The following is a 22,196-nucleotide window of genomic DNA, read 5'->3' as shown; positions in this document are numbered from 1 at the left end:
TTCTGAAGGTCTTTCTATTTCATCAGCAGATAACTGAAGAGGACAAGAGAATAGGATGACACACAACAAATGACCAGTATCTGGGTTTACATATTTCCTTTAACCACAAAAGATTTAGGGCTCCATTGATTTGGGAATGATTGTTAAATAAAAATCATGATTGCTCTGCATATCGAAATTATCAACATATAGAATATATAGTTTAATTTTCTAGTAACTGTTTTTGTGGCTCTCACCTAATTAATTTTTGAAAAGACCCTGTTCGAGCATCATTAAAATGGAAACAGATAAACCCAAGTGGACACAACCAACTGTGTGAACACAGGAAGTGTGCTTAGGAAACACTTTCTCCTAATTGTGTCTGACAGTTGTATTGATTATAGTTGCACAAGTGGTGCCTGAGCTGAGATTGTTACCAGATAACCCATTCATGCAGAAGCAGGTTAAAGAGATGTTTTCACATTATACTAAGCAGGATCAATGACACTTGGGGTATAACCTTTCCCCTACCTGCTTAGTTAGTAAGGCATTGAAACAAAGGTGGCTAACAAGCAAGGAATCGGTGGGGATGTGAAATAGAGTGCTGGCATCCTGCTTTCTTCTTTCTGCCTGCATAGAGATCTACCTGGTCACACTAACTCAATTGTAAAGTCCTATTGCAAGGATAGTAGAGAGTCATTAACAGAGAAAATGTAAAATAAAAGAAAATCACAAAACTTAAAAAATTTTTCCATACATTCTACCTTTTGGAGAGATTTTCAAGAAGAAAGAAAGTGGCATCACTGATTGTTTAATTTTCAATTTTCCCAATTCTCTCTCAATTTACCTTTGATTGTCTTGCAATTCAACACTCAAGCCCAAAGATTAGGCGGTTACAATTTCCTTATGAATAGGAGTTCTGCACTCTGTGGACAGGGGAAAGGCAGTGTTATTACCCTTCTCTTTTATCTTAAGACTCTTCTCACAATTTGAAGTGTTCACGGTAGTCTAGTTCAAGTTTAACATAGTCACTTCCTCACCTTCATTTTACGTGAACGATATTAAATAGAAATCTAGCAAGTAGCTAAAATTTAGTCTTAAGAAATATTTTTACTTTAAACAAAATCCTTAAAAATATCGTGTAATATATCAGTAAGAGATCTTGTTTGGTGTATATATCAGTTTCATCATTGTCCCTGTAAATTCATAGTTTTGAGAGAAACCATCACGTAAATCAGCTGTTTCACTATTACAATTTCACTGTGATGGTATGCAACTATTCTAATAGAAAAAAAAGTATTAAAATACTTCATGTGGCGAATAGAGAACTATATTTTTTAAAACTCTAAATAATCTTTGTCAAAATGCTCTGACCTGGTTTGATAGCAGAGTTTCTCAAAGGACTTTGAAAATGAAAGCTCTATGTCATTATTATAATATGATTTACACACACAGTGTAAAATGGAGAAATGAAGCCAAAACTCAAGCTCAGATCATGGCTTATCTTTTTGACCTTGGGAGGAGATTCAACAACTTGAGTTGATTTTTTAAAATACAGCATTTCTGAGATTTAATTCCTATACAAAGCACACTACATCTTAAGACGTAGCTGAGTACTGTCCCTTTGCTTACAGAAGCTTGAAGAGTAAGGGAAGGCTGGAACCTGGGAATCTCCCTAAGGTAACATGCTCTTTCTGGTCTCTATGGGCTTGCCTAGGCATTCCTTTAGGTGGAATGTCCACTACTCAGTTCAATGGCACTTGTTCTTCAACACTCAGTTCAAATAGCATGCCTCCTTTCATGAAACCTTTCTCTGAATTCCAAGACCAGATTATAAGTGATTCCAGAACACTTTGTGAATATGTAAAGCATATCAAATTTCCCTGGTTTAAATACTGTCTGTCTGACTAAATTGTCCCCTGGGTCTTATGCATCTTTGTGCCAGTCTGACTTCTTCTCCTGTTATTCATCCTGTGAAAAATTGCTAAATAAATGCTGAATGAAAAGTTTATCCATCTCGGATAGTGAAGTTGACAGGGAATAAGACTCAGCTACTGATTCTGAAAGAAAGTTTCATCTGTTCATCTGGAAGATAAGGCATGACAAAAAAAAATCTTGATTCATGATACTAAAATTTATTCTGTCATTCATCCCTAAACCTAGAATTCATCCTATAAAAGCTTCTCTTAATTTATCCCTCATGTCCAATCAGTGATAATTCTGACAATTCTACTCTGGCTCTGGTTCTGCCCCCTTCCTCAGCATACCAAATGCTATAGCCTTAGTTGAGGACCTAACTTGCAATTTTACCAAGAAGTTTGTTGTTCATTTTACACATAGATTTTCCAATAAACAAAACAAATATACTTGTTGCATATTTGGTTTAAATTGTAATACTCAACTCGATTTTATCTGCCTATAATTCCATCTTATCTTTTTCTTAATTAAAACGTTCTTATTAAATTCTTATTCTTATCCTATACTATGCTAAAGGATATGGGAGACATAAAAAAAGTTTATATCACCAAATACCTATCCTTGAGGTTCTTATATCTAAGCAGAAAGAAAAAAGCAAATATAAGTCAAGGACAACTTGGACATCATGAAAACTTCATAAATACTTGTGGAATGACTAAATAAAGTTTAGCTTTGTAAGATAGAGATTATAAGCACAATGGTATTGTAGAAATGAAAGAAATGACTGCATACTCAAGTACAAGAAGGACATGTTTGTAAGAAGATAGGTAGACATCAAAGAGTTGGGGTAATTTGGGGAAATAGATAGTGTAAAACAGTCTAGATGACAGAAACAGATGTTAGAGCCTTTAAGAAAGAAACATAAACAAAGGTGCCGAGTCTGGAATTTTCTCAGAAACTTGCCAGAAATGACTATATTGTATAAAAATGCTTTAGTATCTTCCAAGTTCATGTACTTCACTTTCTTCCTCATGCCAGCTGACCTTGACTTTGAACTTGTCTATAGATCTTGGCTCCTGCATGCTTACTAGGACTGAGTGCTGCTTGCTCTGATTTCTCTGTACCTGACCCCATCATGTTTCTCACTCATCATTGTTTTCATGGATGATATTTTTGGCATGCATTATATGCCTTTGATGGATGTGCCATAGCTACACTGTGAATACATTTTCTAATTTTGATAACGATTTTGAGCTGGAACATGGGCTACAAGCTGGTGGCTCAGTCTGAAAATCACAAACCTTGTACAATCCAACAAGACATATTTCCAGCTAAAAACAAAGCAACAGACCTTTTATTGGCTAGGTCAGAAAACGGCATCTGTTAAGCTCACCTGGCAGAATTGTTGCTTTTGGTACACAAGGGAGCTGATGAAAAGGAAAGTGCAAAACACACACAGAGAACACAGGCCTTCATAGACAGATGTCAGTAATTAGGGGAATTTGCTTGTGTGTTACAGATGGCAGATGCCAGAACCACACAATGTGAATGAATCTGTGTTGTGTACTTGGTTTCTTAGTAGAAAATTATCACTGTTTTCATTTTCTGAGTGTGGCGGTGCCTCCAAGCTTATTCAGTGGTAATGGTCCGCACTCTGATCTGAGCAAGAAGAGATGACTGCATTCATGAGTAAGATAGGCTTCTCTTTTAAAGAGTAGACCTGAACTGCCTTTGGCAACACATTTTTAGAAGATATGCATTTACAGCAAGGGGGAGTTTACACATGATTACTTTGCTGATGCATTCACTTAACACTTGTGGGTGGACATGAGTGGGAAAATTGCCCAATTTTAGTTTTCTGTTAAAGACTGAGACTGCTGGATATGCTCATTGACAACAGCTAGATTCAATCTTTTGAAATAGTTAAGAGTGAACAGAAGGGTGAAGAGACATGAGTGGAAAGTGACTAACCCTCCTAAATAGGGAGGAAAAGTGAGGAAATTGTCAGCCATATCATGCCGTATTTTTCTGATCTTCTTTTTTCAAAGCTGAAACTTTGAGAAAGCTTTATTCTCCGCCCTAGATCTCCGCTCTATCCTGTGTCTTTATTCTCCTCATTATTCCCATTTTATTTTAAAGCTATTGATTGAACACTGGCTGTAGAAGAAACTTGTCCAATATCTTTGTTCTAAATTTAAACTGATATTGTTTGCTCTCTTGCTCTGCTTCGTTGTATGTTATTTCTATAATCGAAGAATAGACAAAAATGTATCGGAACCATGATATTGTTGCAGACACTCACCTTATGGGGATTTGAGATAATCATCAGATTCATTATATTTAAATTGTACATGCAAATGAGAGAATAAAGGGAATAAAGGACAGTAGATAGAGAGAAAAATAATGTACACTTAATATTTCCAGAATATATTTTATGGAAGAGTTAAAAACCATCCAGAGCCAGCAGCTGCATGCAGAATTTGGCAGACTATTCAAATGGAGAAAGATGGATTTGTACATCTGCATCTACTCTGGCCACAGACAAACTCTAGTGCTTATGACTGATGTCCCTTAGCCTCTAGGGCAACATTCAAACTCATGGGCAGAAACAAAACAGAAATGGTTGAGCTCGGAAGAGAGCATTTATGAGAGCATTGCAAACAGCTCATTTAAAAGGTTTTCAAAATATGGTTGTAATATTCCTCAGTGACTTCATTCTGAAGACTCCTAAAAGGCACTCGCCTCAAAAATTGTGAGCTCATAAACACTGCTCTTCCTGTTTCTTTCCTTTTCAGTTCTACACTGTTAGTTTCAACAGTGAAAAATGGAAGTGAACAAAATTGGCCTTTATGATCAGCATGGGCCTCAAATCCCATTTGGTATCCAGGAACCAAAGTCGTTAAATGCTGATACACCTATCTTAAAAAAAAAGGCATTAACACACCTAAAAGGATGTCAAAAATTTGTGTTGATGCTGTGGAGGTCACTAAATTTGTCTCTGGGGTCTGCAGTAAGTTTCCCTAATTGCTAGTATCCCTTGGGTTCTATGTACATATGTGTTTCCCACTTTCCTTTTCTCTAACCCTCTTGTGGATCAACACAAAAGAACATGGAAGATTAACATATTTTTAACTGTCAAAGTGTTTAATAGATGTTATCTTCTTAATACTACTTTCTCTAGCTCTTCAGCCAGAAGTTTCTATTTAATGCATCATCACTAATAATTGCAGAAAGAATAGGGATAGTTCTCAGCTTTAATATTTTGTGATATTGCTTAGAATTTGTGTCTATTTTTAATGAATTTTTTATGTCAATTAAATTTTTGGATAGGGAACCACTAATATGGTTCAAATATATAAATAAAATAAAAATTTACCCAGTTGCCCTCCCCATAGAAAACTACCAACATTACGTTGTTCTATGGACGGCTTTCTAAAGAAAGATACTTTGTGAATTCATAGACCTATGAAAATAAATAAATAAATGGATAAAGTCACCTATTTTTTCATAAATGGCACTATTATATAAAATGTGTTCTGAGTTTTGATACTATGTTATTCATGCTATAGTTGCTAATATATCAACAAATTATATAAAAAATGAATATGTCTCTTCTGGCATATTTTGAAAAATGCTAGGAAGTCATAACTTTGAACTATGTCTTGTCAACTGTGTCATTGTGATGGATAGAGTTTAAGGTGGCCCCCCTCTCCCTGTCCCCTAATATTTACACCTACGTGTGATCCCCTCCCCTTGAGTTTGCGGGGTTACTGTGATTTTCTTCTAACCAATAGCATATGGAAATGGTAACAGCCCGTCACGCCTGTGATTATGTTACATATATCAGAATCTATCTTGCTGGCTGACTTGCTCTAGAGGCTCTCTTTGCTGGCTTGGTGGGGAAAGTAGCTATATTAGGAAAGCTTACATGGAAGGAATTTGTGGGCAGTCTCTAGGAACTGTAGGAAGCCTCTCAGAGTTGAGGACATCTTTCAACAAGAGTCAGCAAGAAGCCAGGTCCTCAGCCTTACAGCCATAAGAAAATAAATTCTACAACAATCTGAGGGAAATGTGGAACAATCTGGAAATGAAATCTTCCCCAGTCAGACTACCAGATGAGCATACAGCTTGTCAAACACCTGGATTACAGCTAAGCCATGCCTGGATTTCTGACCCATAGAAACTATGAGATAATAAATGTATGTTGTTTTAAGCCTCTAAGTTTGTGCAACTTGTTACTTAGTAGTAGATAATTATATGGCTATACACTCATATTTAAAGATTTGACAATGTTAAAACAACAATGAGAAAGTGGAAAGTGGACAGTGAAGATGAGTATAGATTAACATGAAAGAAAAAATAGTTCATGGCAGACATTAGTTTGAATTAAGTAATACAACAAAACACACTTGTATTCTCACAAGATGTACCTTCTAAATATAAAGTAGTATAATATGATCTTATATAAATGTCAATATATGAGACCAATGAAGTTACAAAGAAGAGCAAATGTACCTCATATGGCTTTCATTGTAAGTTTCCTTAAAGTTAAAAGTAAGACCCACTGCTAAAAATTATGCCATATATAACTGCTGTGTCCTAAACTCATGGTTACACTCTATTAGCTCTTTAAAAGGTGCCATTTTTTATATTTATGCTATTCAAAATTGATTTATTGCTTTAGTGGCATGCAATAAATGTTGTGGTGGTATATTCCCCCTTCTCCACACGGAAAAAAGTTATGATGAGAATGAAGGACACTGAGGATCTTTTGGCGCTTGGAGGTGGATAGGGGAAAATGTAGGGAAAGAAATGAAGGGACTGTAAATAGAAATGGACTTGGGCAAAGATTCTCTTGGCCTTGACTTCTATTCTCAGAATTTCATACACCTGGGCCCCTCACACTTAGTTCTCCTCCTGATCAGTCCACCAGATTGAGAGTCAGCTCCAAAGCCAGGGGACTGGGGTTTTTTTCCTGTTTCTCTTTCCTTTTTTTGTGAGATCGTACTCTACCTAAATGTAAGAGCTCAGTGATGCTAGAGCTCAATGATATGGATATGCGTAAAATGGCCCAGAGTGGTCACATAGCCTGCTTTTAGTTTAGGCTTTAATTTAGTGGGTCAAAGGTAGAAAAGATGCAAGCTTGGCTGGCTCAAGGGTCCCAAATATAGTTTATTTTTTTCGAATAACCTTTTTATTTTAGAATGCCTTTTGATTTAAAGAAAATTGTGAATATATAGAGTAGAGAGTTCCCATACACTCCACACTTAGTTTCCCATATTATTTACATCCTACCTTAGAATATTATCACAATTAATGAACTGGTATTAATACATTATTATTAACTAAAGCCCATACAGTTTTTTCAGGTTTCCTTAGCTTGTACCTAATGTCTTTTTCCTATTTCAGGATCCCATCCAGGATACTATATTGCAATGTCATCCTGTCTCTTTAGGCTCCTTTTGGCCATAGAATCTCTCAGAATTCCCTCATTTTTGATGCCCTTGACTGTTTTGAGGAATACTGTTCAGATATTTTATATAATGTCCCTTCACTGGGATTTGTCTTATGTGTTTCTTATGATTGGACTGCGGTACCTGTAAGTTCTTTGTTAGAAGACTGAAGAGATAAGTTCTGTTCTCATCACATCATATCAAGGGTATACAAAGCAACACTGTCTCAGCCAGGTAATCATGATTAACGTCAACAATCATGATTACCTGGCTGAGACAGTGTTTGCCAGGTTTCTCCACTGTGAAGTTATTCTTATTTTTTTTTTTCTGTTTTTTCATTCCAAAGTTTACTCTTTGGAAAAAAGCCACTATGCATCCCACACTTAAGAAGTGGGGAGTTCCATATAGAATTTTAACATTGGTAGGTATTAGTGTAGGATCCTTATGTTGGGATACAGTATAATGATGTAATGATAATATAAACATATTGGCATTGACATATAATATATATTCTAAACTGTCTACCTAATTTATTTCTATTTTATCTATCTATCTACCTATACCTATCTAGCTAGTTAGCTAGCTAGCTAGCTATCTAAAACCCTACTATTTTCCATGTTATGTACGTGTCAGTGTTAGGAATGAACTCCAGAGACCCAGAGAGAAATAGAAAGATTTTACAAAGCTGTGAATTTTCAAACTATTCTATGAAACTTTGCTAAGTCAATAATATTGCAGAAGCTGTAGGACTGACTTAAAAGAAAGAACATAATGAAAAGGAGAAGGAAGAAAATTGATGAAAGAGTTTGGGAGCAGGAAAGATTCTCTGGACTGGAAAGGTATATATCAAATAAGCTGTGAAGGAAACTGTCTTAGGAGCTGTGTATAATTAATAACAGTAGGCAAATAAACAAAAGAAACTTGTTATATATAACATGTTCTATATAATATATATATAAAACACATATAATATGCATATGTATGTGTATATATATATATATATATATATATATATACACTAGAGACTTTGGTGTTTAATCATAAATTCATACCAACGTAGAACAGATGAAATTGTACCACTCATAAGATTGCACAATTCATACCATTATAGAACAGATGTCCAGTTAATAGGACAATTATAAAATTTTACTTGCCAAATTAGGGAAATTTATACAATTTGTCTAATATGAAATCCATCTCAAACAACAGGGGAGATTTACTGGTTCATGTATCTGAATAGCATAGAAGTAAGGAAGGCTTGAGAGCCAGCTTGATCAAGGATTCATCTGCTTCTTTAAGATTTCTCCATTTTTGTCCTCTTTCTTTGTCTTTAGGCTGATTTCATCATAGTTATAGGTAACTAGGAATAACAACTTCATTTTTCTATTGGTAGGAAAAAAACACTTCCATCCTAGCTATTCAAAGGATAGTCCTATAATTCTCTCACAGTGAACTGATAATTTTGACTAGGGGAATGGGATCTGTTGATTGGTTTAACAGATATTTCTACCAAACTGCTCTTACTCTCAACATCCACCTTCCCAGCTTCATCTGCTGGCGAGTTTGTTCCTGAAGCACAAGGGCCCAGTGCTAGACCTAACACAAACGTAAATAAAAACACGACAAGTGTTAGGATGAAGGAAATATAGTGGTCAAATACAGCAAACGTTCTATGCCCTGACATATTAGGAGCAAATTCTTCAACTCATGCTAATGTCCTGTTAGTTATGAAAGAGTTACTATATATGTTCTGCTTATTACCCAGAGGATATGAACCATGTACTTAATTATAATTTAATGATTAATGGATTACATGATTTCAAAATCAGATCTTGTCATATACTAGATATGTAATTATTTTAGAAATTTTGAAAGGGGTCTCAGAACACTGAAAACATGTCAATTTTGATCCTTTTATTATCGGTAGTATAGATACTTTTTGAATTAAGCAAATACATGGCTCCATGAGTGGATTGTGAAATCAGGTGTGTAACGTTTTTCCATCAGAAAGATTTTCAGCTTTGAATGCAAAAATAACATTTTGGTGTTTAGTTTCCTCATGGTGCAATCTCTGAAATGTTTCCTAGTGTATGATTTCTAAGACAGAACTGGAATAAATAAGTAATTTAATACTATCCTTAGATTAGTAAAATATAAATATAAACTGTTCCAATTTGGGGCAAATAATAGCTCAGGCAGAGACAATTATATGTTTACTTAATTATTTATCATTTGTAAGGGTCCATTGATATACTACACATCTGACATTATTGTTATCATTATTACTTCATACTAATTTAACACACTGAATTTAAAAAATACTATAATCATTAATTAGTTATACTTCGTAACACTCTTGTGAGCTAATGTAGTGATTATAGAAAATTAAGTTACAAATAATGCAGGTTGTTGCCCTGAAGGAATTACCACTTACAAGTAAATATATTCAAATTGGAGGTTAGTAATCTGTGGAATTTTTGAGCTTATTGCATTGATATATGCAAGTGTAGATAATAACTCAAAAAGTACGTTTATTACAGCTATGCCATTTGTGTCATATTATTTAATATTATGACATTTAGATACTCTCTGTTCTGAAAAGCTTGCATATAAATTTGCTTAGACTTTTCCATGTTTCTTGAAATCACAGATTAAAAGTCTTGGCAGAAACTTCTGTAAATCATCTATTTATCCATCCACTCGGCCTCATTTTTGTTACAGAATTTATGTGGGCTCTTATTTATTTTAAAGATTCCTTAGGAAATCTCCAAGTTCCCACTTCCTGTATCTCTACTGCATTTCTAACAAAGTCCATGTCCTCCAAAAAAGTCATATTGTTTGTGGCCTTTCAAATACGTGTCACAGTTATTTGCCAGAAAATTCTCCTTGAGTTTGATAAGCTCCCTTGTCCCTTACCTAACTGTCTAGAGACAGAAAGGGAAGAAGGTGGGGTTTCCAAGTAGGTTCAAGTAGCATAAAAATAAGGGAGTGTTTATACATTTATTTAAATAATTATGTTAACATGAACTGTTCTTTTATGACTGTCTGACGCCCTCTTTCTCTGTTTCTCACAGCAACTGAAGAACTCTCCATGACATAGATACCCTAATTTGCCATCTTAATGGTGATAGAAAGCCTAAAAATACTAACATAATTTCTTAATCTTTTCTTCTACTAAACTCAAACTTTTCCCTTAGAAATGGAAGAGGGTTAAAGAAACTATCTTATATGAACAATATAGATTAATATTTTCAAATGTGTCTTCTTGAAAAACAAATTCAAAATGTGCACATTGTAACAGGAGCGGAAAATTTCCAAGGAAGGAACTAATTTGCTAAGAAGGAAGAAAGTTTTTGGAAGAAGAAGGAAAAAAGCATTATCTAGAAGAGAGGTTTCTTGCAGGCAAACACTCGACATAGCACATACAACTTGGTCTTTCTCAGATTGATTAATACTCAAGTAATACATTTATAATGACTTAGAACAAATGGTGCAGGAATTGCAAAGAAACGAATGTGCTTCCCCTTTGTTCTCTAAGCTTCCACAACTCAAATGGGAAGTGAAATTCTATGATTATGTATATGTATATTTATATGTATTTTTATGTACATGTATATACGTGTGTTTGTGTATATTTGTACGTGTATGTAGTCATGTGCCGCATAACTATGTTTCAGTCAATGATGGATCACATAAGCAACAGTGGTTAATAGGATTGGTACCATATAGCCTAAATTTGTAGTAAGCCATGCCATCCAGGTTTGTGTAAGTCCACTCTATGATTTTCGCACAATAACAAAATCTCCTACTGACACATTTCTCAAAACGTATCCCTGTTGTTAAGCAATACATGACTGTATAAGTACATACAGCTTCATTGAGATATATCTACCTTATATAGATATATCTGAGTGTACATAGATATATCTGTGTTTATATATATATATATTTAGATAGGTCTATCTACCTATCATCTATGTCTATCTGTCTATTTACCTGTCTTTATGGATGTATATATGTTTAACCTTACGAAATTGCTGATATTTGGTTAATTTTGACCTACAGAAAAGGCAATTTCATTGCCCAATCACACAGTTGTTACCAGAGAAATTTGCTTAGAAGTATAGTGGCAACACCTGGTGTCATGTGGTTAATACTTTGCTTGGAAATTTGGCTCTGGTTTTAGTTCTACCATTCACTAGATTTATGATTTTGAGAAGGCCACCTTTCTAGGGCACATTTCATTATCTGTAAAATAGGGAAGGTTATCTAGGTCCTGGATCTTTTCTCTTTAGCTTCAAATTTGCTTCTGCTCATTCATTAATTCACTCAACAAGTATTTTGTGATTTTTTTTGACACCTAATATGTTATAGGCAATTTTCTACACTTTGAGAGTACAGTAGTGATCAAAACAGGCAAAATTCCCTTATAAATTACAACTAATACTGATTCATCCTTCATTCTCCTATATTAACAGAAATATTTTCTCAAGAAAATACACTAAACACACTATCTAGGATCCTATAGTTATTCTGAATAGGAAGACCATTCTCTAAATCCTAGGATATCTGCTGAGTGCTGGATGTACAGCGTTGTCTACCCTAATATGTTCTATAGAAGGTTGGAGAATGCACTCAGTACTGCATCTCAAGATCCTTCTGAAGTTGGTCTGCAAGTTTTATCAACTTCAATAGAAATGCAATGAGTTGGAGCAGCAGAAACTAGAAGGCAGTAGAAGAGTCATTACTAAATTTTCATTTGTTTTAAATTCAGGCTATGGCTTCTTCTCAGTGGTCTCTAAAGATTTGTATGTAAAATTTCCTGGTTTTACATACTATAGAAATACTTTACCCTCTTGTGAATATCAGGTAATACCAAGACATTTTTCCATAACAACTAAAGTTGTTGAATCTAGGTTTGTGTTCTATAGCCTTCCTCATTCCATTGATCTTCTTGCCTAGCAACTGCATTCATTGCCTGGGGTGTCCAGAGAACTAGCAGAAAACACATTCTCTTCAAAGGTTGCATTAAACATATTCACACAGATTATTTTTTCTAAATTCTGACACCAAATAAGAGGGGTGTTTTTTCCCTCCTGACACCAAACACATGATCTTTTCCACCATCACTTCTCCAACTCTCTAACACCAGCTTGGTGTCCAAGAATTCAGTTCAATTCTGGTGGTATCTACTAGGAGTTAACATCGGATCCCGCGAGTTAAAAGGTTAGACCTCCACTTCAGAAGCCATTCACAAGTCTTAGACCACTGGCATTTCTGACCAACCATCTGTAAATAAATCAGGGGTTCCCATTATTGCCTCTTAGGTTTAATAATTCACTAGAAGACTCAGAAGAACTCAGGAAAGCACTTTACTAATTATTGCTAGTTTGTTATAAAAGATACAACTCAGGAACAGCCAAATGGAAGAGATTCATAAGGCAAGGTTTTGCGAGAGAGGAGTCTGGAGCTTCTAGGCCCTCTCCAGGCAGATCGCCTTCCCAGTTCCTCAACGTATCCACTGGCGCAGAAGCTCTCTGCACCCCATCCTTTAGTGGTTTTTTTAGTGTAAATTTTCATTACATAGGCATGATTGATGAAATCATTGACCAATGGTGAGTAACTAAATTCCCAGGCCCTCTCCCCTCCCTGGAGGTTGAGGGGTGGGGCTGAGAGTTTCAAGTTTCTAATGAATGTTTGGTATTTCTGGCAACTAGCCCCCATTTTGAAGATATCTTAGAGCCCACCAAAAGTTTCCTTATTCAAACAAAAAACAAGCACCTATCACCCTTATCACTCAGGAAATTTCAAGGGTTTTAGGAACTGTGTGCCTGGAACTAGGAACAATAACAAATCTTTCTATGATGCTACAACCATAGGCAAAAGGCCTTGTAAGACTGCTTGAATGATGCAGTTGTAGCGGTGCTAAAAGAATAGTTTTGGAATAATTGAAATTTGTACTTTTCACTGTTAATTCTATGTATAGTTGAAATGTAAATCTAATAATTGTCCAGTATGGAAAAACAATTAAGGAATCCACAGACTGGTTAATAATACATGTGCAATAAAAGATAATGTGAATATACTTTGGTTTGCACGAGTCTTTGAAAATTATACCCTAGTAATTATACCTTGATAAACTACAAAAATAGCTCTCCTATCAATGTCTGCTATCATTCTCAGGGACTCTTTTATTTCCTCCATTCACAATACCATGTCAACCATTTTATTTGGAAGAACATGGAATGCCTCACACTAGAATAGGAGGAACCAGTAGTTTTTAATCTAATTAAGAAGTTTTGGATTCTAAAAATGTACACTGTGCAGTTATCAATCTATTCCTACTCTTTTATAAAATGCTCTAAATTTAAAATGGATTTCTTATAGCTATTCTACATTTACATTTTGAAAATCTCTAAACTCGTTCCAGAAAAAATCGTATAATTTTGTGGATGTAAGACAATGCGTGAAGATTTTCTTGATATGTTAGGTGTGTAAATGCTACCTAACAAAGGTACTAAGAGCGTTCTTCCTAATATAGAAAGAACAGTGAAGCCAGATTACTTGAGTGCTGAGTTTAGTGATAATGAGCCCGGAGCCCTGGGAAAATTAGTGTGCCTATATCATTTCTGCTGTGATCACAAAATAATTTGTTTTTAACCTTGTTAACAGTACTCTTTTACATACTCTTTTTAAGTGTAAAAAAAGGTTATAAGATCATGGTCTTGACCACTTGTCTTTTGTGCAATATCTTCCATTGACTCATTCCTTCATTACAGTTTTAGCATACTCTGACAAAAATTTAATTTTGCTTATGTTTGGTGTTTTTCTTTTCCTTGCTTTATCAAAGTCTCTAGCAAAAGAGATATTTTAAAGATAGCTTTTGGGGCTGGCCCGGTGGTGCAGCAGTCAAGTGCGCACATTCTGCTTCAGCAGCCCAGGGTTCGCGGGTTTGGATTCTGGGTGCGGACATGGCACCGCTTGGCACCCCATGCTGTGGTAGGCGCCCCACATATAAAGTAGAGGAAGATGGGTATGGATGTTAGCTCAGGGCCAGCCTTACTCAGCAAAAAGAGGAGAATTGGCACCAGATATTAGCTCGGGGCTAATCTTCCTCAGCAAAAAAAAGGTCCCTTTTATCACCCATAAAGGAATAAATCATCTTTGAGTTACCAAAGGTAGTTTTGCTCTAGGGTGGAAGCTGATGTAAAGGATCATTTAAAGTATTAGGAGAATATCTTAGGAGGATTGATGGGTTTTGCCATTGCATGAGAACTTTTGCACTGTGAAAGTCTGAAATGAGAAGCTTCCAGACTTGGAAAGAGAACTGGGGAACATGAGGGTGTGGGGGGCTAATGGAGACTTTGGATATAAGAAATGTTGGTCATCTGAACAAATCATAATTCAGAATTTCAGGACCTGCTGAGAGCCTTGAATTCAGGGGACAGTTTTGAGAAGATTGGAAGATTTTTCAAATGGGCCTTGTGAAAGTGTTCACTTCAGCAGGCATACTAGATGTTCTAGACTCCTATTGCTTTCTGGGCCCAATAACCAGCTGTTTTACTGTCTTCAGTGTTCCCCATTGTGGTCACTGGGAGATGTAACACACCCTGAATTGCTTGTTCATGAGTCAGGACGTTTGCTCTTCTAATCTTTTTCCGACAGAATTTAGTTTGACCAGCTGCCCTCTTCCCAACACCTCGTGGTAATTACTAGAAGAGATTATACACTGTAATTTTCATGGTTGCATTGAATTGGCAACTTGTAGGATAAGCGATAGAATTTTGGGTACAGACTCGAGCATTTAATGGTATCTGGCACTGGTGGAAGGGAAAGTGCTTACTATGGATCAGAGACATAACGAGAAAGATGAGAACATCCTAGCCTGTGTGAAATGCACGTTATGGTAGGAAAAGATGTTCTAGCTAGGCTCTCATGGTTAAAAGGAGAGTCATTCAAGTTATGAAGTATCTAGTAATGAAGAATTGATTTTAAGACTAACTGTTCACCCAAGGGAAATATAATACATAATTAGGTCATAAGGAGATAGAAATAGTAATATTGCAGACCAACAAGAAAATGTAGAAACTAAATTTCTTTGAGTATCTAAGGTGGTACACCAGCTGTAGAAGATTGGACAGAATTGTTAATGATTATGTGCTCTGCTTCTGTGACTCATGACCTTCCAAATTTCTGTCATTTTCCTATTTCGGTACAAGCTCACTTTGTCTTCCTCTTCACTGTGCATAGATATTTGATTTGCCATATAGCTCCTATTTACTCATAACTTTGCTTCCTCATAATTTTGGCATGCCATGAACATTTATGAAGCTGACTCTTCCTTACCTGTCACAAATGACCCGAGTTTTCTTGAATGGGTCTTCCTAGCTTTTATTCCCTGCTAAAAACTACCTTATCACACCCACATTTTCCAGTTCAAATTCCTGAAAGACAAACTATGTTTGCCTAGTTCATCTGTGTTTTCTGTTCATTCTGTTGAACAGGTAACCTTGGACTTGGTACTCATCCATAATCTACTTTTCTGTGGCTTAAGGAAAGGGAAGGAAAGTGATTAAAAACATGGATGTTTAATTTTTTCTTTAGGCGTTAACAGTAGAAAAGCTTGAAATGACTGACTTGTCTCACACAAAGGAATAATTTCACCACTGTGTAAAGAGTACCAATGATAACATCCCATAAAACATATAATGGGAGCACAAGGAGGTAATAAACAACAAAACTAGGAAATCAGAGACCTTTTCATACAGATAATATACTTGAGTTAGAGTTGAGTAGCCATTTTCCAGGTCATTAAGTAGGTGGAAAAGCTTTTCAAAATGAAGAGAACATATGCCAAGGCACAGAGACATGAAACTGTTATATATTTGAAAGACCGTAAGTAGTTTTGTCTGGTGGAGTAGAAGGTAAAGATAGGAAATTGGTGAGCAATCATTTGCAGTAGTAGTTAAAGGCCAAATAATGGAGACCTTATGGATCAAAGGAAATGATTATGGATTTTATTCAATAGATGATGTGAAAGCAAAGTAGTATTATAAGTAGGTGTGTGCTATAATTAGATATGCATTTTAGAAAAAGCATTCTGGCAATACATGAGACAGACTGCAGATGCGCTAGATGGGTGGTGGTCAATTAGGAATCATTTACGATGGTGCTGTGAAGAGACCACAAGGGAATGCAATGGCACTGATGGTTGGAATGAAGAAGATGAAAGGATAAATGCTAAAGCTGTTAAAGAATCAATGGCGTCTTTCTCTGCAAAATCACCATGACAGCTGGGACCTTGTAGACAGATCCTGAAAACTGGAAGGTCTTCCAGGCTCTGACAGCCGCCCAGTACAGTGGAGCTCAGGTCCGTGTGCTGTCTGCACGATCCCACTTCCACTTCGGCCAAACCAACAGCACCCCTGAATTTCTCCATAAATTTCCTACTGGCAAGTTTTCAGCATTTGAGGGTGATGACAGATTCTTGTGTTTGAGAGCGATGCCATTGTCTACCATACTAGCAATGAGGAGCTGCGGGGAAGTGCTTCAGAGGCAGCAGCCTCTGTGGTGCAGTGGATGAACTTTGCTGATAGTAACATAGTACCCCCAGCCAGTACCTGATGATTCCCCACCTTGAGCATCGTGTACCACAATAAGCAGGCCACAGAGAACGCAAAGGAGGAGGTGAGGTGAATTCTGAGGTTATTAGATGCTCACTTGAAAATGAGGACTTTTCTGGTGGTGAACTGTGACACTGGCTGACGTCACAGTTGTCTGCACTCTACTTTGGCTGTATAAACAGGCATTGGTGGCTTCTTTTTGCCAGGCCTTTCCCAATACCAACTGCTGCTTCCTCATCTGCACTACCAGTTCCACTTCCGAGTTGTCTTGGGAGAGGTGAAAATCTGGGAGAAGACGTCCCAGTTTGGTGCTAAAAAGTTTACAGATAGCCAGCTTTAAAAGGACACCCCATGGAAAGAGAAAGGTTCATGTGAGGAAAGCAGAAGCCCCAGGCTGAGGAGGAAGAGGAGAAAAAGGTGGCTGCCCCTAGTCCCGAGGAGGAGATGGGTAAACGTGCAGGCTCTGTTTGCTGAACCAAAGGCCAAAGACCCCTTTGCTCATCTGACCAAGAGTACGTTTGTGTCGGGTAAATTTAAATCAAGTACTCCAATGATGACACAATCTGTGACATTGCTGTATTTTGGGAACCACTTTGATAAGGATGGCTGGTCCTTGTGATACTCGAGGACTACTTCCCTGAAGAACTCACCCAAATGTTCATGAGTTGCCTCATCATCACTGGAGTGTTCCAGTGACTGGGCAAGCTGAGGAAGAATGCTTTTGCCAGTGTCACCCTCTTTGGAACCAACAATAGCAGCCCCATTTCAGGAGTTCAGATCTTCTGAGTCTAGGAGCTTGCCTTTCCCGTGAGTCCAGATTGGCAGGTAGACTGAGTCATATACGTGGTAGAAACTGGATCCTGGCAGCAGGGAGATCCAGATGCTGATTAAAGAATACTTTTCCAGGGATGAGGCCTTCCAGGATGTGAGCAAAGCCTTCCATCGGGGCAAGGTCTTCAAGTGAATGTCTCTTGGCATTGCCAAGCTGCCTGCTCTTGCCCTTCAGAGAAATGGGGGCCATTAAAGAAACTGAACATTGAAAGAAAAAAAAAATCAATGGACCTCCGTCATAGGCTCTTGATTTCAGAGTTAATGAGAAAACATTAACAATATGAATATTATTATTAGATTTCCATATTTAAATCCCTACTCCATTTTATTTTAGTTATGAGATTTTTATTATGAATGACTGCTAAAATTTTATGAATGATGTCTGAAAGCACCAGAAGCGTTTCACAGAAGAGGAGATGATTGAAGGCTGACAGACCATTTATCAGCTTGGTAAACTGAGGGTATGAGGTGGGAGGGAGGCCATCCCAACATCAGAGACTACAAAAAAATATTTCCTCTGCTTCTGTAAAGCTGGAATTCACTCTTAGTTATCGAGGAACGGAAGTCAACTTCATAGTCAAAGGGCTATAAAATTTATCGTAAATTCATTGTAACTTCGTAGAGATATAAAGAGTAATATAATTTATGGACTTTTGTTTATTCATTTATAAAATACTTATTGACAAACTATTCCCTCAGCCTTGGCACATAAATTCTGGTGAGGGTGATAAGGACAAAAATAAAGAAGTAAAATATATATTGTTAGTCAGATACTGGTAACTATGATGAAGAAAAATAAGATGGGGGGGCCAGCCTGGTGGTGTAGTGGTTAAGATTGCACGTTCTGCTTCAGTGGCCCGGGGTTCACTGGTTTGGATCCTGGGTGCGGATATGGCACCACTTGTCAAGCCATGCTGTGGTAGGTGTCCCACATATAAAGTAGAGGAAGATGGGCATGGATGTTAGCTCAGAGCCAGTCTTCTTCAGCAAAAAGAGGAGGATTGGCAGCAGATGTTAGCTCAGGGCTAATCTTCCTCAAATAAAAAAAAAAAAAGAAAGAAAGAAAAATAAGACAGAAGTCCCACCAGGAGCTGGGCTCCCTCAGGTCCCCTTTGTCTCCTGCTCACGAAAACGTGAAGGTCCAGGAAGAGGGCAGTCACTTCTTCATTCTTGGAAGGAAAAAAGATCTAGAATTTCCATCAGACTCTGTTCCTCTTGTTCTTACATCCCATATAATCAGCCTGGTTTAGTTGCTCTCAAAGTTTGTTGTATATGTATTGACCACAAAGTTTATCAAAAATACAATTGCTTTGGACTCTACAACTTACATTCTGACATTATAGAGATGTGGTGGAGCTCAGAAATATGCATTTTTAACAACACTCCAGGTGATTGTTATTCAAGAGGTCTACAAACACAATTTCACAAATGTCATTATAGTTATTCTCATTTCCAAAACAATAGAGTGAAGTTAAGTTATTGACCTGAAATGAGCCAGTAGAACAGGTATCAGAAATAGATTTCAGTGTCTGCCTCAAATACAATCTTTGAGTTTGGCTGCCAGGTGGAATAAAACATCCTGAAAGCTGGCCAGAAGACTTCCAGTATCTCAGAACTGACTGTGCATGGGAGGACATCCTTGACAAGCATTTGTCATATCAGGAGCCTATCGTTAGTTTAACTCCCTGGAAACTACCCTTGGTGGGCGTGTTTTAACCAACCTGCATTAGAGAGGATTTCTTTGATTTATTTAATTTAGGCTTAGAAAATGATTTCCTGCTTAAAGGGTCAGAGATAATCTTCAGAAAATCTACAATAGTCTTGTTTTTATCTTTGCACACAAGTCTAATTAAATTTCAGAAGTTTTTACTTTATGTGTTTAGAAATTTGAAAATTAAGGCCAAAATCATAATTCTTATAGATTTAGTAATGCATAATGTCAATTTATTCTTGTGGTCTTTTACATGTTTCCATTAAATATATGAATTCATATTAATGTTGTGAAGCAAAACATTCACTCTGAGATAGTCCCTAATGTGATGGTCTCAGCCACATTCTTCCTGTCTTTAAGGTGACTGGGCTACATGTGTTAAATATTTATATTTTGATATTGGCAGTGTTTTGTCTTTTTGTGAGGAAGATTGGCCCTGAGCTAACATCTGCTGCCAATCTTCCTCTTTTTGCTTGAGGAAGTTTATCACTGAGCTAGCATCTGTGCCAATCTTCCTCTATTTTATGTGGGATGCCACCACAGCACAGCTTGATGAGTGGTGCTAGGTATGTGCCCAGGATCCAAACCCAGGAACCCCAGGCCACCAAAGTGGAGTGTTTGAACTTAACCACTATGCCACCAGGCAGCACTGATATTGGCAATTTTTTTCTTCCTCATGGCAAGAAACTTGTTAGTATTTTTATTCTCAATAGGGAAAAGGAGTTCAATTTTTATATTTTAATAATATTTGGACAACTAAAAGCCATATGTGTATGGTATACCTTGGCAATTCATTGTGAATGAAAAGGCAGCTGGTTAGCTTCAGCAATAATTTCTACTATGAGCATATTTTTTATGCCTTCAAACTTTTATTTCAAATGTACATGTGGGGTTGTGTGTGGTATTGTTAGTGATCAAAGAATTTTACTATGTTAGAAATGTTTAGAGGCTTCTATTCCTTCTAATTAATCTCAGAAAGTTCACTGATTCTATATTTTCTTTGACTTTCTATTTGCAGGAAAATGGAAGTGCCGATAATAAGCTTGGATTAATTAGAGTAATGGGCTAAGACTGATTTTCTGTAACAGCTGGTAGGATTTAGACTTTGCTTCCGGAAGTGCAATGCACATAAACGTTAACAACAAAGGGTCATATGTATCCTGCATATATCAAATTCACTTTGTTCGCAATACTTTCTAGCCTGCAAGTCAGTGTTCTCGAGGAGATAGTTCCATGCCAAGATGTATATATCAAAGGACATTTTGTTCTTTTAAAAAGAGGAAAGATGAGTTAAAGACAATGACTTTGAGTGGTCCTCTGAACCAAATATTAAATGATTATAAGTTTACATGAATTTGAAAATAATTTAAATATTTAGCTTAATCGATTTAATTAATCTATTGAATTCAGCTCATATTGGCATTATGCATAGGGCTAGATAACTTTAAAATATAGATACTAAAGAAATTCAACAGAGTTAAAGACACAAATTAGAGCTAGAAATGAGGTTATCATAGAAATGGATACCATAAGTGCTATACCTTTGCCAGGAGTGGGCCAGAATTTTGACATTAATCAGTGACCATGAGAAAAGAAACCTAGTTATTTACAAAATTCTTAAGATAAATACCGAATAGTTGTTAAGGAAATGCACGGATATTTCTGATTTAAAAAAATCAGAGAGTGATACTGTAAAGTTAATCCTCCTAACACTGTGAGAATATTGTATATGTAAAATTTATAAAAGTAATAAAAATGTGTAAAATGCAGTATAAAAAATGTTTATATCAAGTAATAATAGTATTCTAAGGCCAAATGCCAAATTTAATGGTATCGTTTATTATAGCATCCTTCAACATAAGGCCCAGCTTGATATTTTACCAGTATTCTTCCTATAGATTTTAGTCAAAGACTTTAAACTCCTAGATTTGGGATTACAACCAAAATATAAATACGACTCTATTACAGTCATGTGTGTCTTAACATTGGGGATACATTCTGAAAGATGCATTGTTAGGTCATTTTGCTGTGGTGGAAACATCGTAGAGTGTACTCACACAAACCTAGATGGTATAGCCTACCACACACCTAGGCTGTATGGTACTAATCTTATGAGACGACCATCGTATAGGCAGTCTGTTGACCTAAATGTAGTTATGTGGTGCATGACTGCATATGAAGTTTTATAATAGGGAAAATGAATCTATAGGGATCTAAATCAGATCCAAGGTTGCCTGGGGGAAGGTTGCCTGGGAAAGGGCATGTGGAAACTTTTTAAGTAATAGAAACATAGAGCTTGAGATGTTGGTTACACGGATGTATACGAGCTGTCAAAACTCATGAAATTATTCGCTAAAAATCAGTGCATTTTAATATGTGTAAATTGTAGCCCAATAAAATAATTTACAAACAAAATTCCATATAAATTAATCTAATTTGTATTTGAATTTTTTTCTACTATGACATACTATTTTTCCATATCAAAAATGTATTATATCATATTGTAATTATTTTAGCCTCTTCATGTTTAGAGGGACAGAGGTGTGTTTATCTTGTTTACCACAATATTCCTAGTGCCTGACCCATGATTCATATTCAAAAATATTTTTTAAGTGAAAATAGATTATAAGATCCTCAGGATTCTATTTTCATTGATAAACTTGAGTCATTTGAGCTTTAGGA

At 36.4% G+C, this 22,196-nt stretch overlaps 1 pseudogene; it reads left to right on the top strand.

The window, feature by feature from the left end:
• Positions 1-16,635: 16,635 nt before the first annotated feature.
• On the top strand, positions 16,636-17,936 carry LOC106827603 (elongation factor 1-gamma-like; annotated as a pseudogene).
• The last annotated feature ends 4,260 nt before the right edge of the window (positions 17,937-22,196 follow it).

Source organism: Equus asinus, chromosome 11, assembly GCF_041296235.1.
Source record: "Equus asinus isolate D_3611 breed Donkey chromosome 11, EquAss-T2T_v2, whole genome shotgun sequence".
Classification (NCBI taxonomy): Eukaryota; Metazoa; Chordata; class Mammalia; order Perissodactyla; family Equidae; genus Equus; species Equus asinus.
This window is presented reverse-complemented; position numbering and strand designations above follow the sequence as displayed.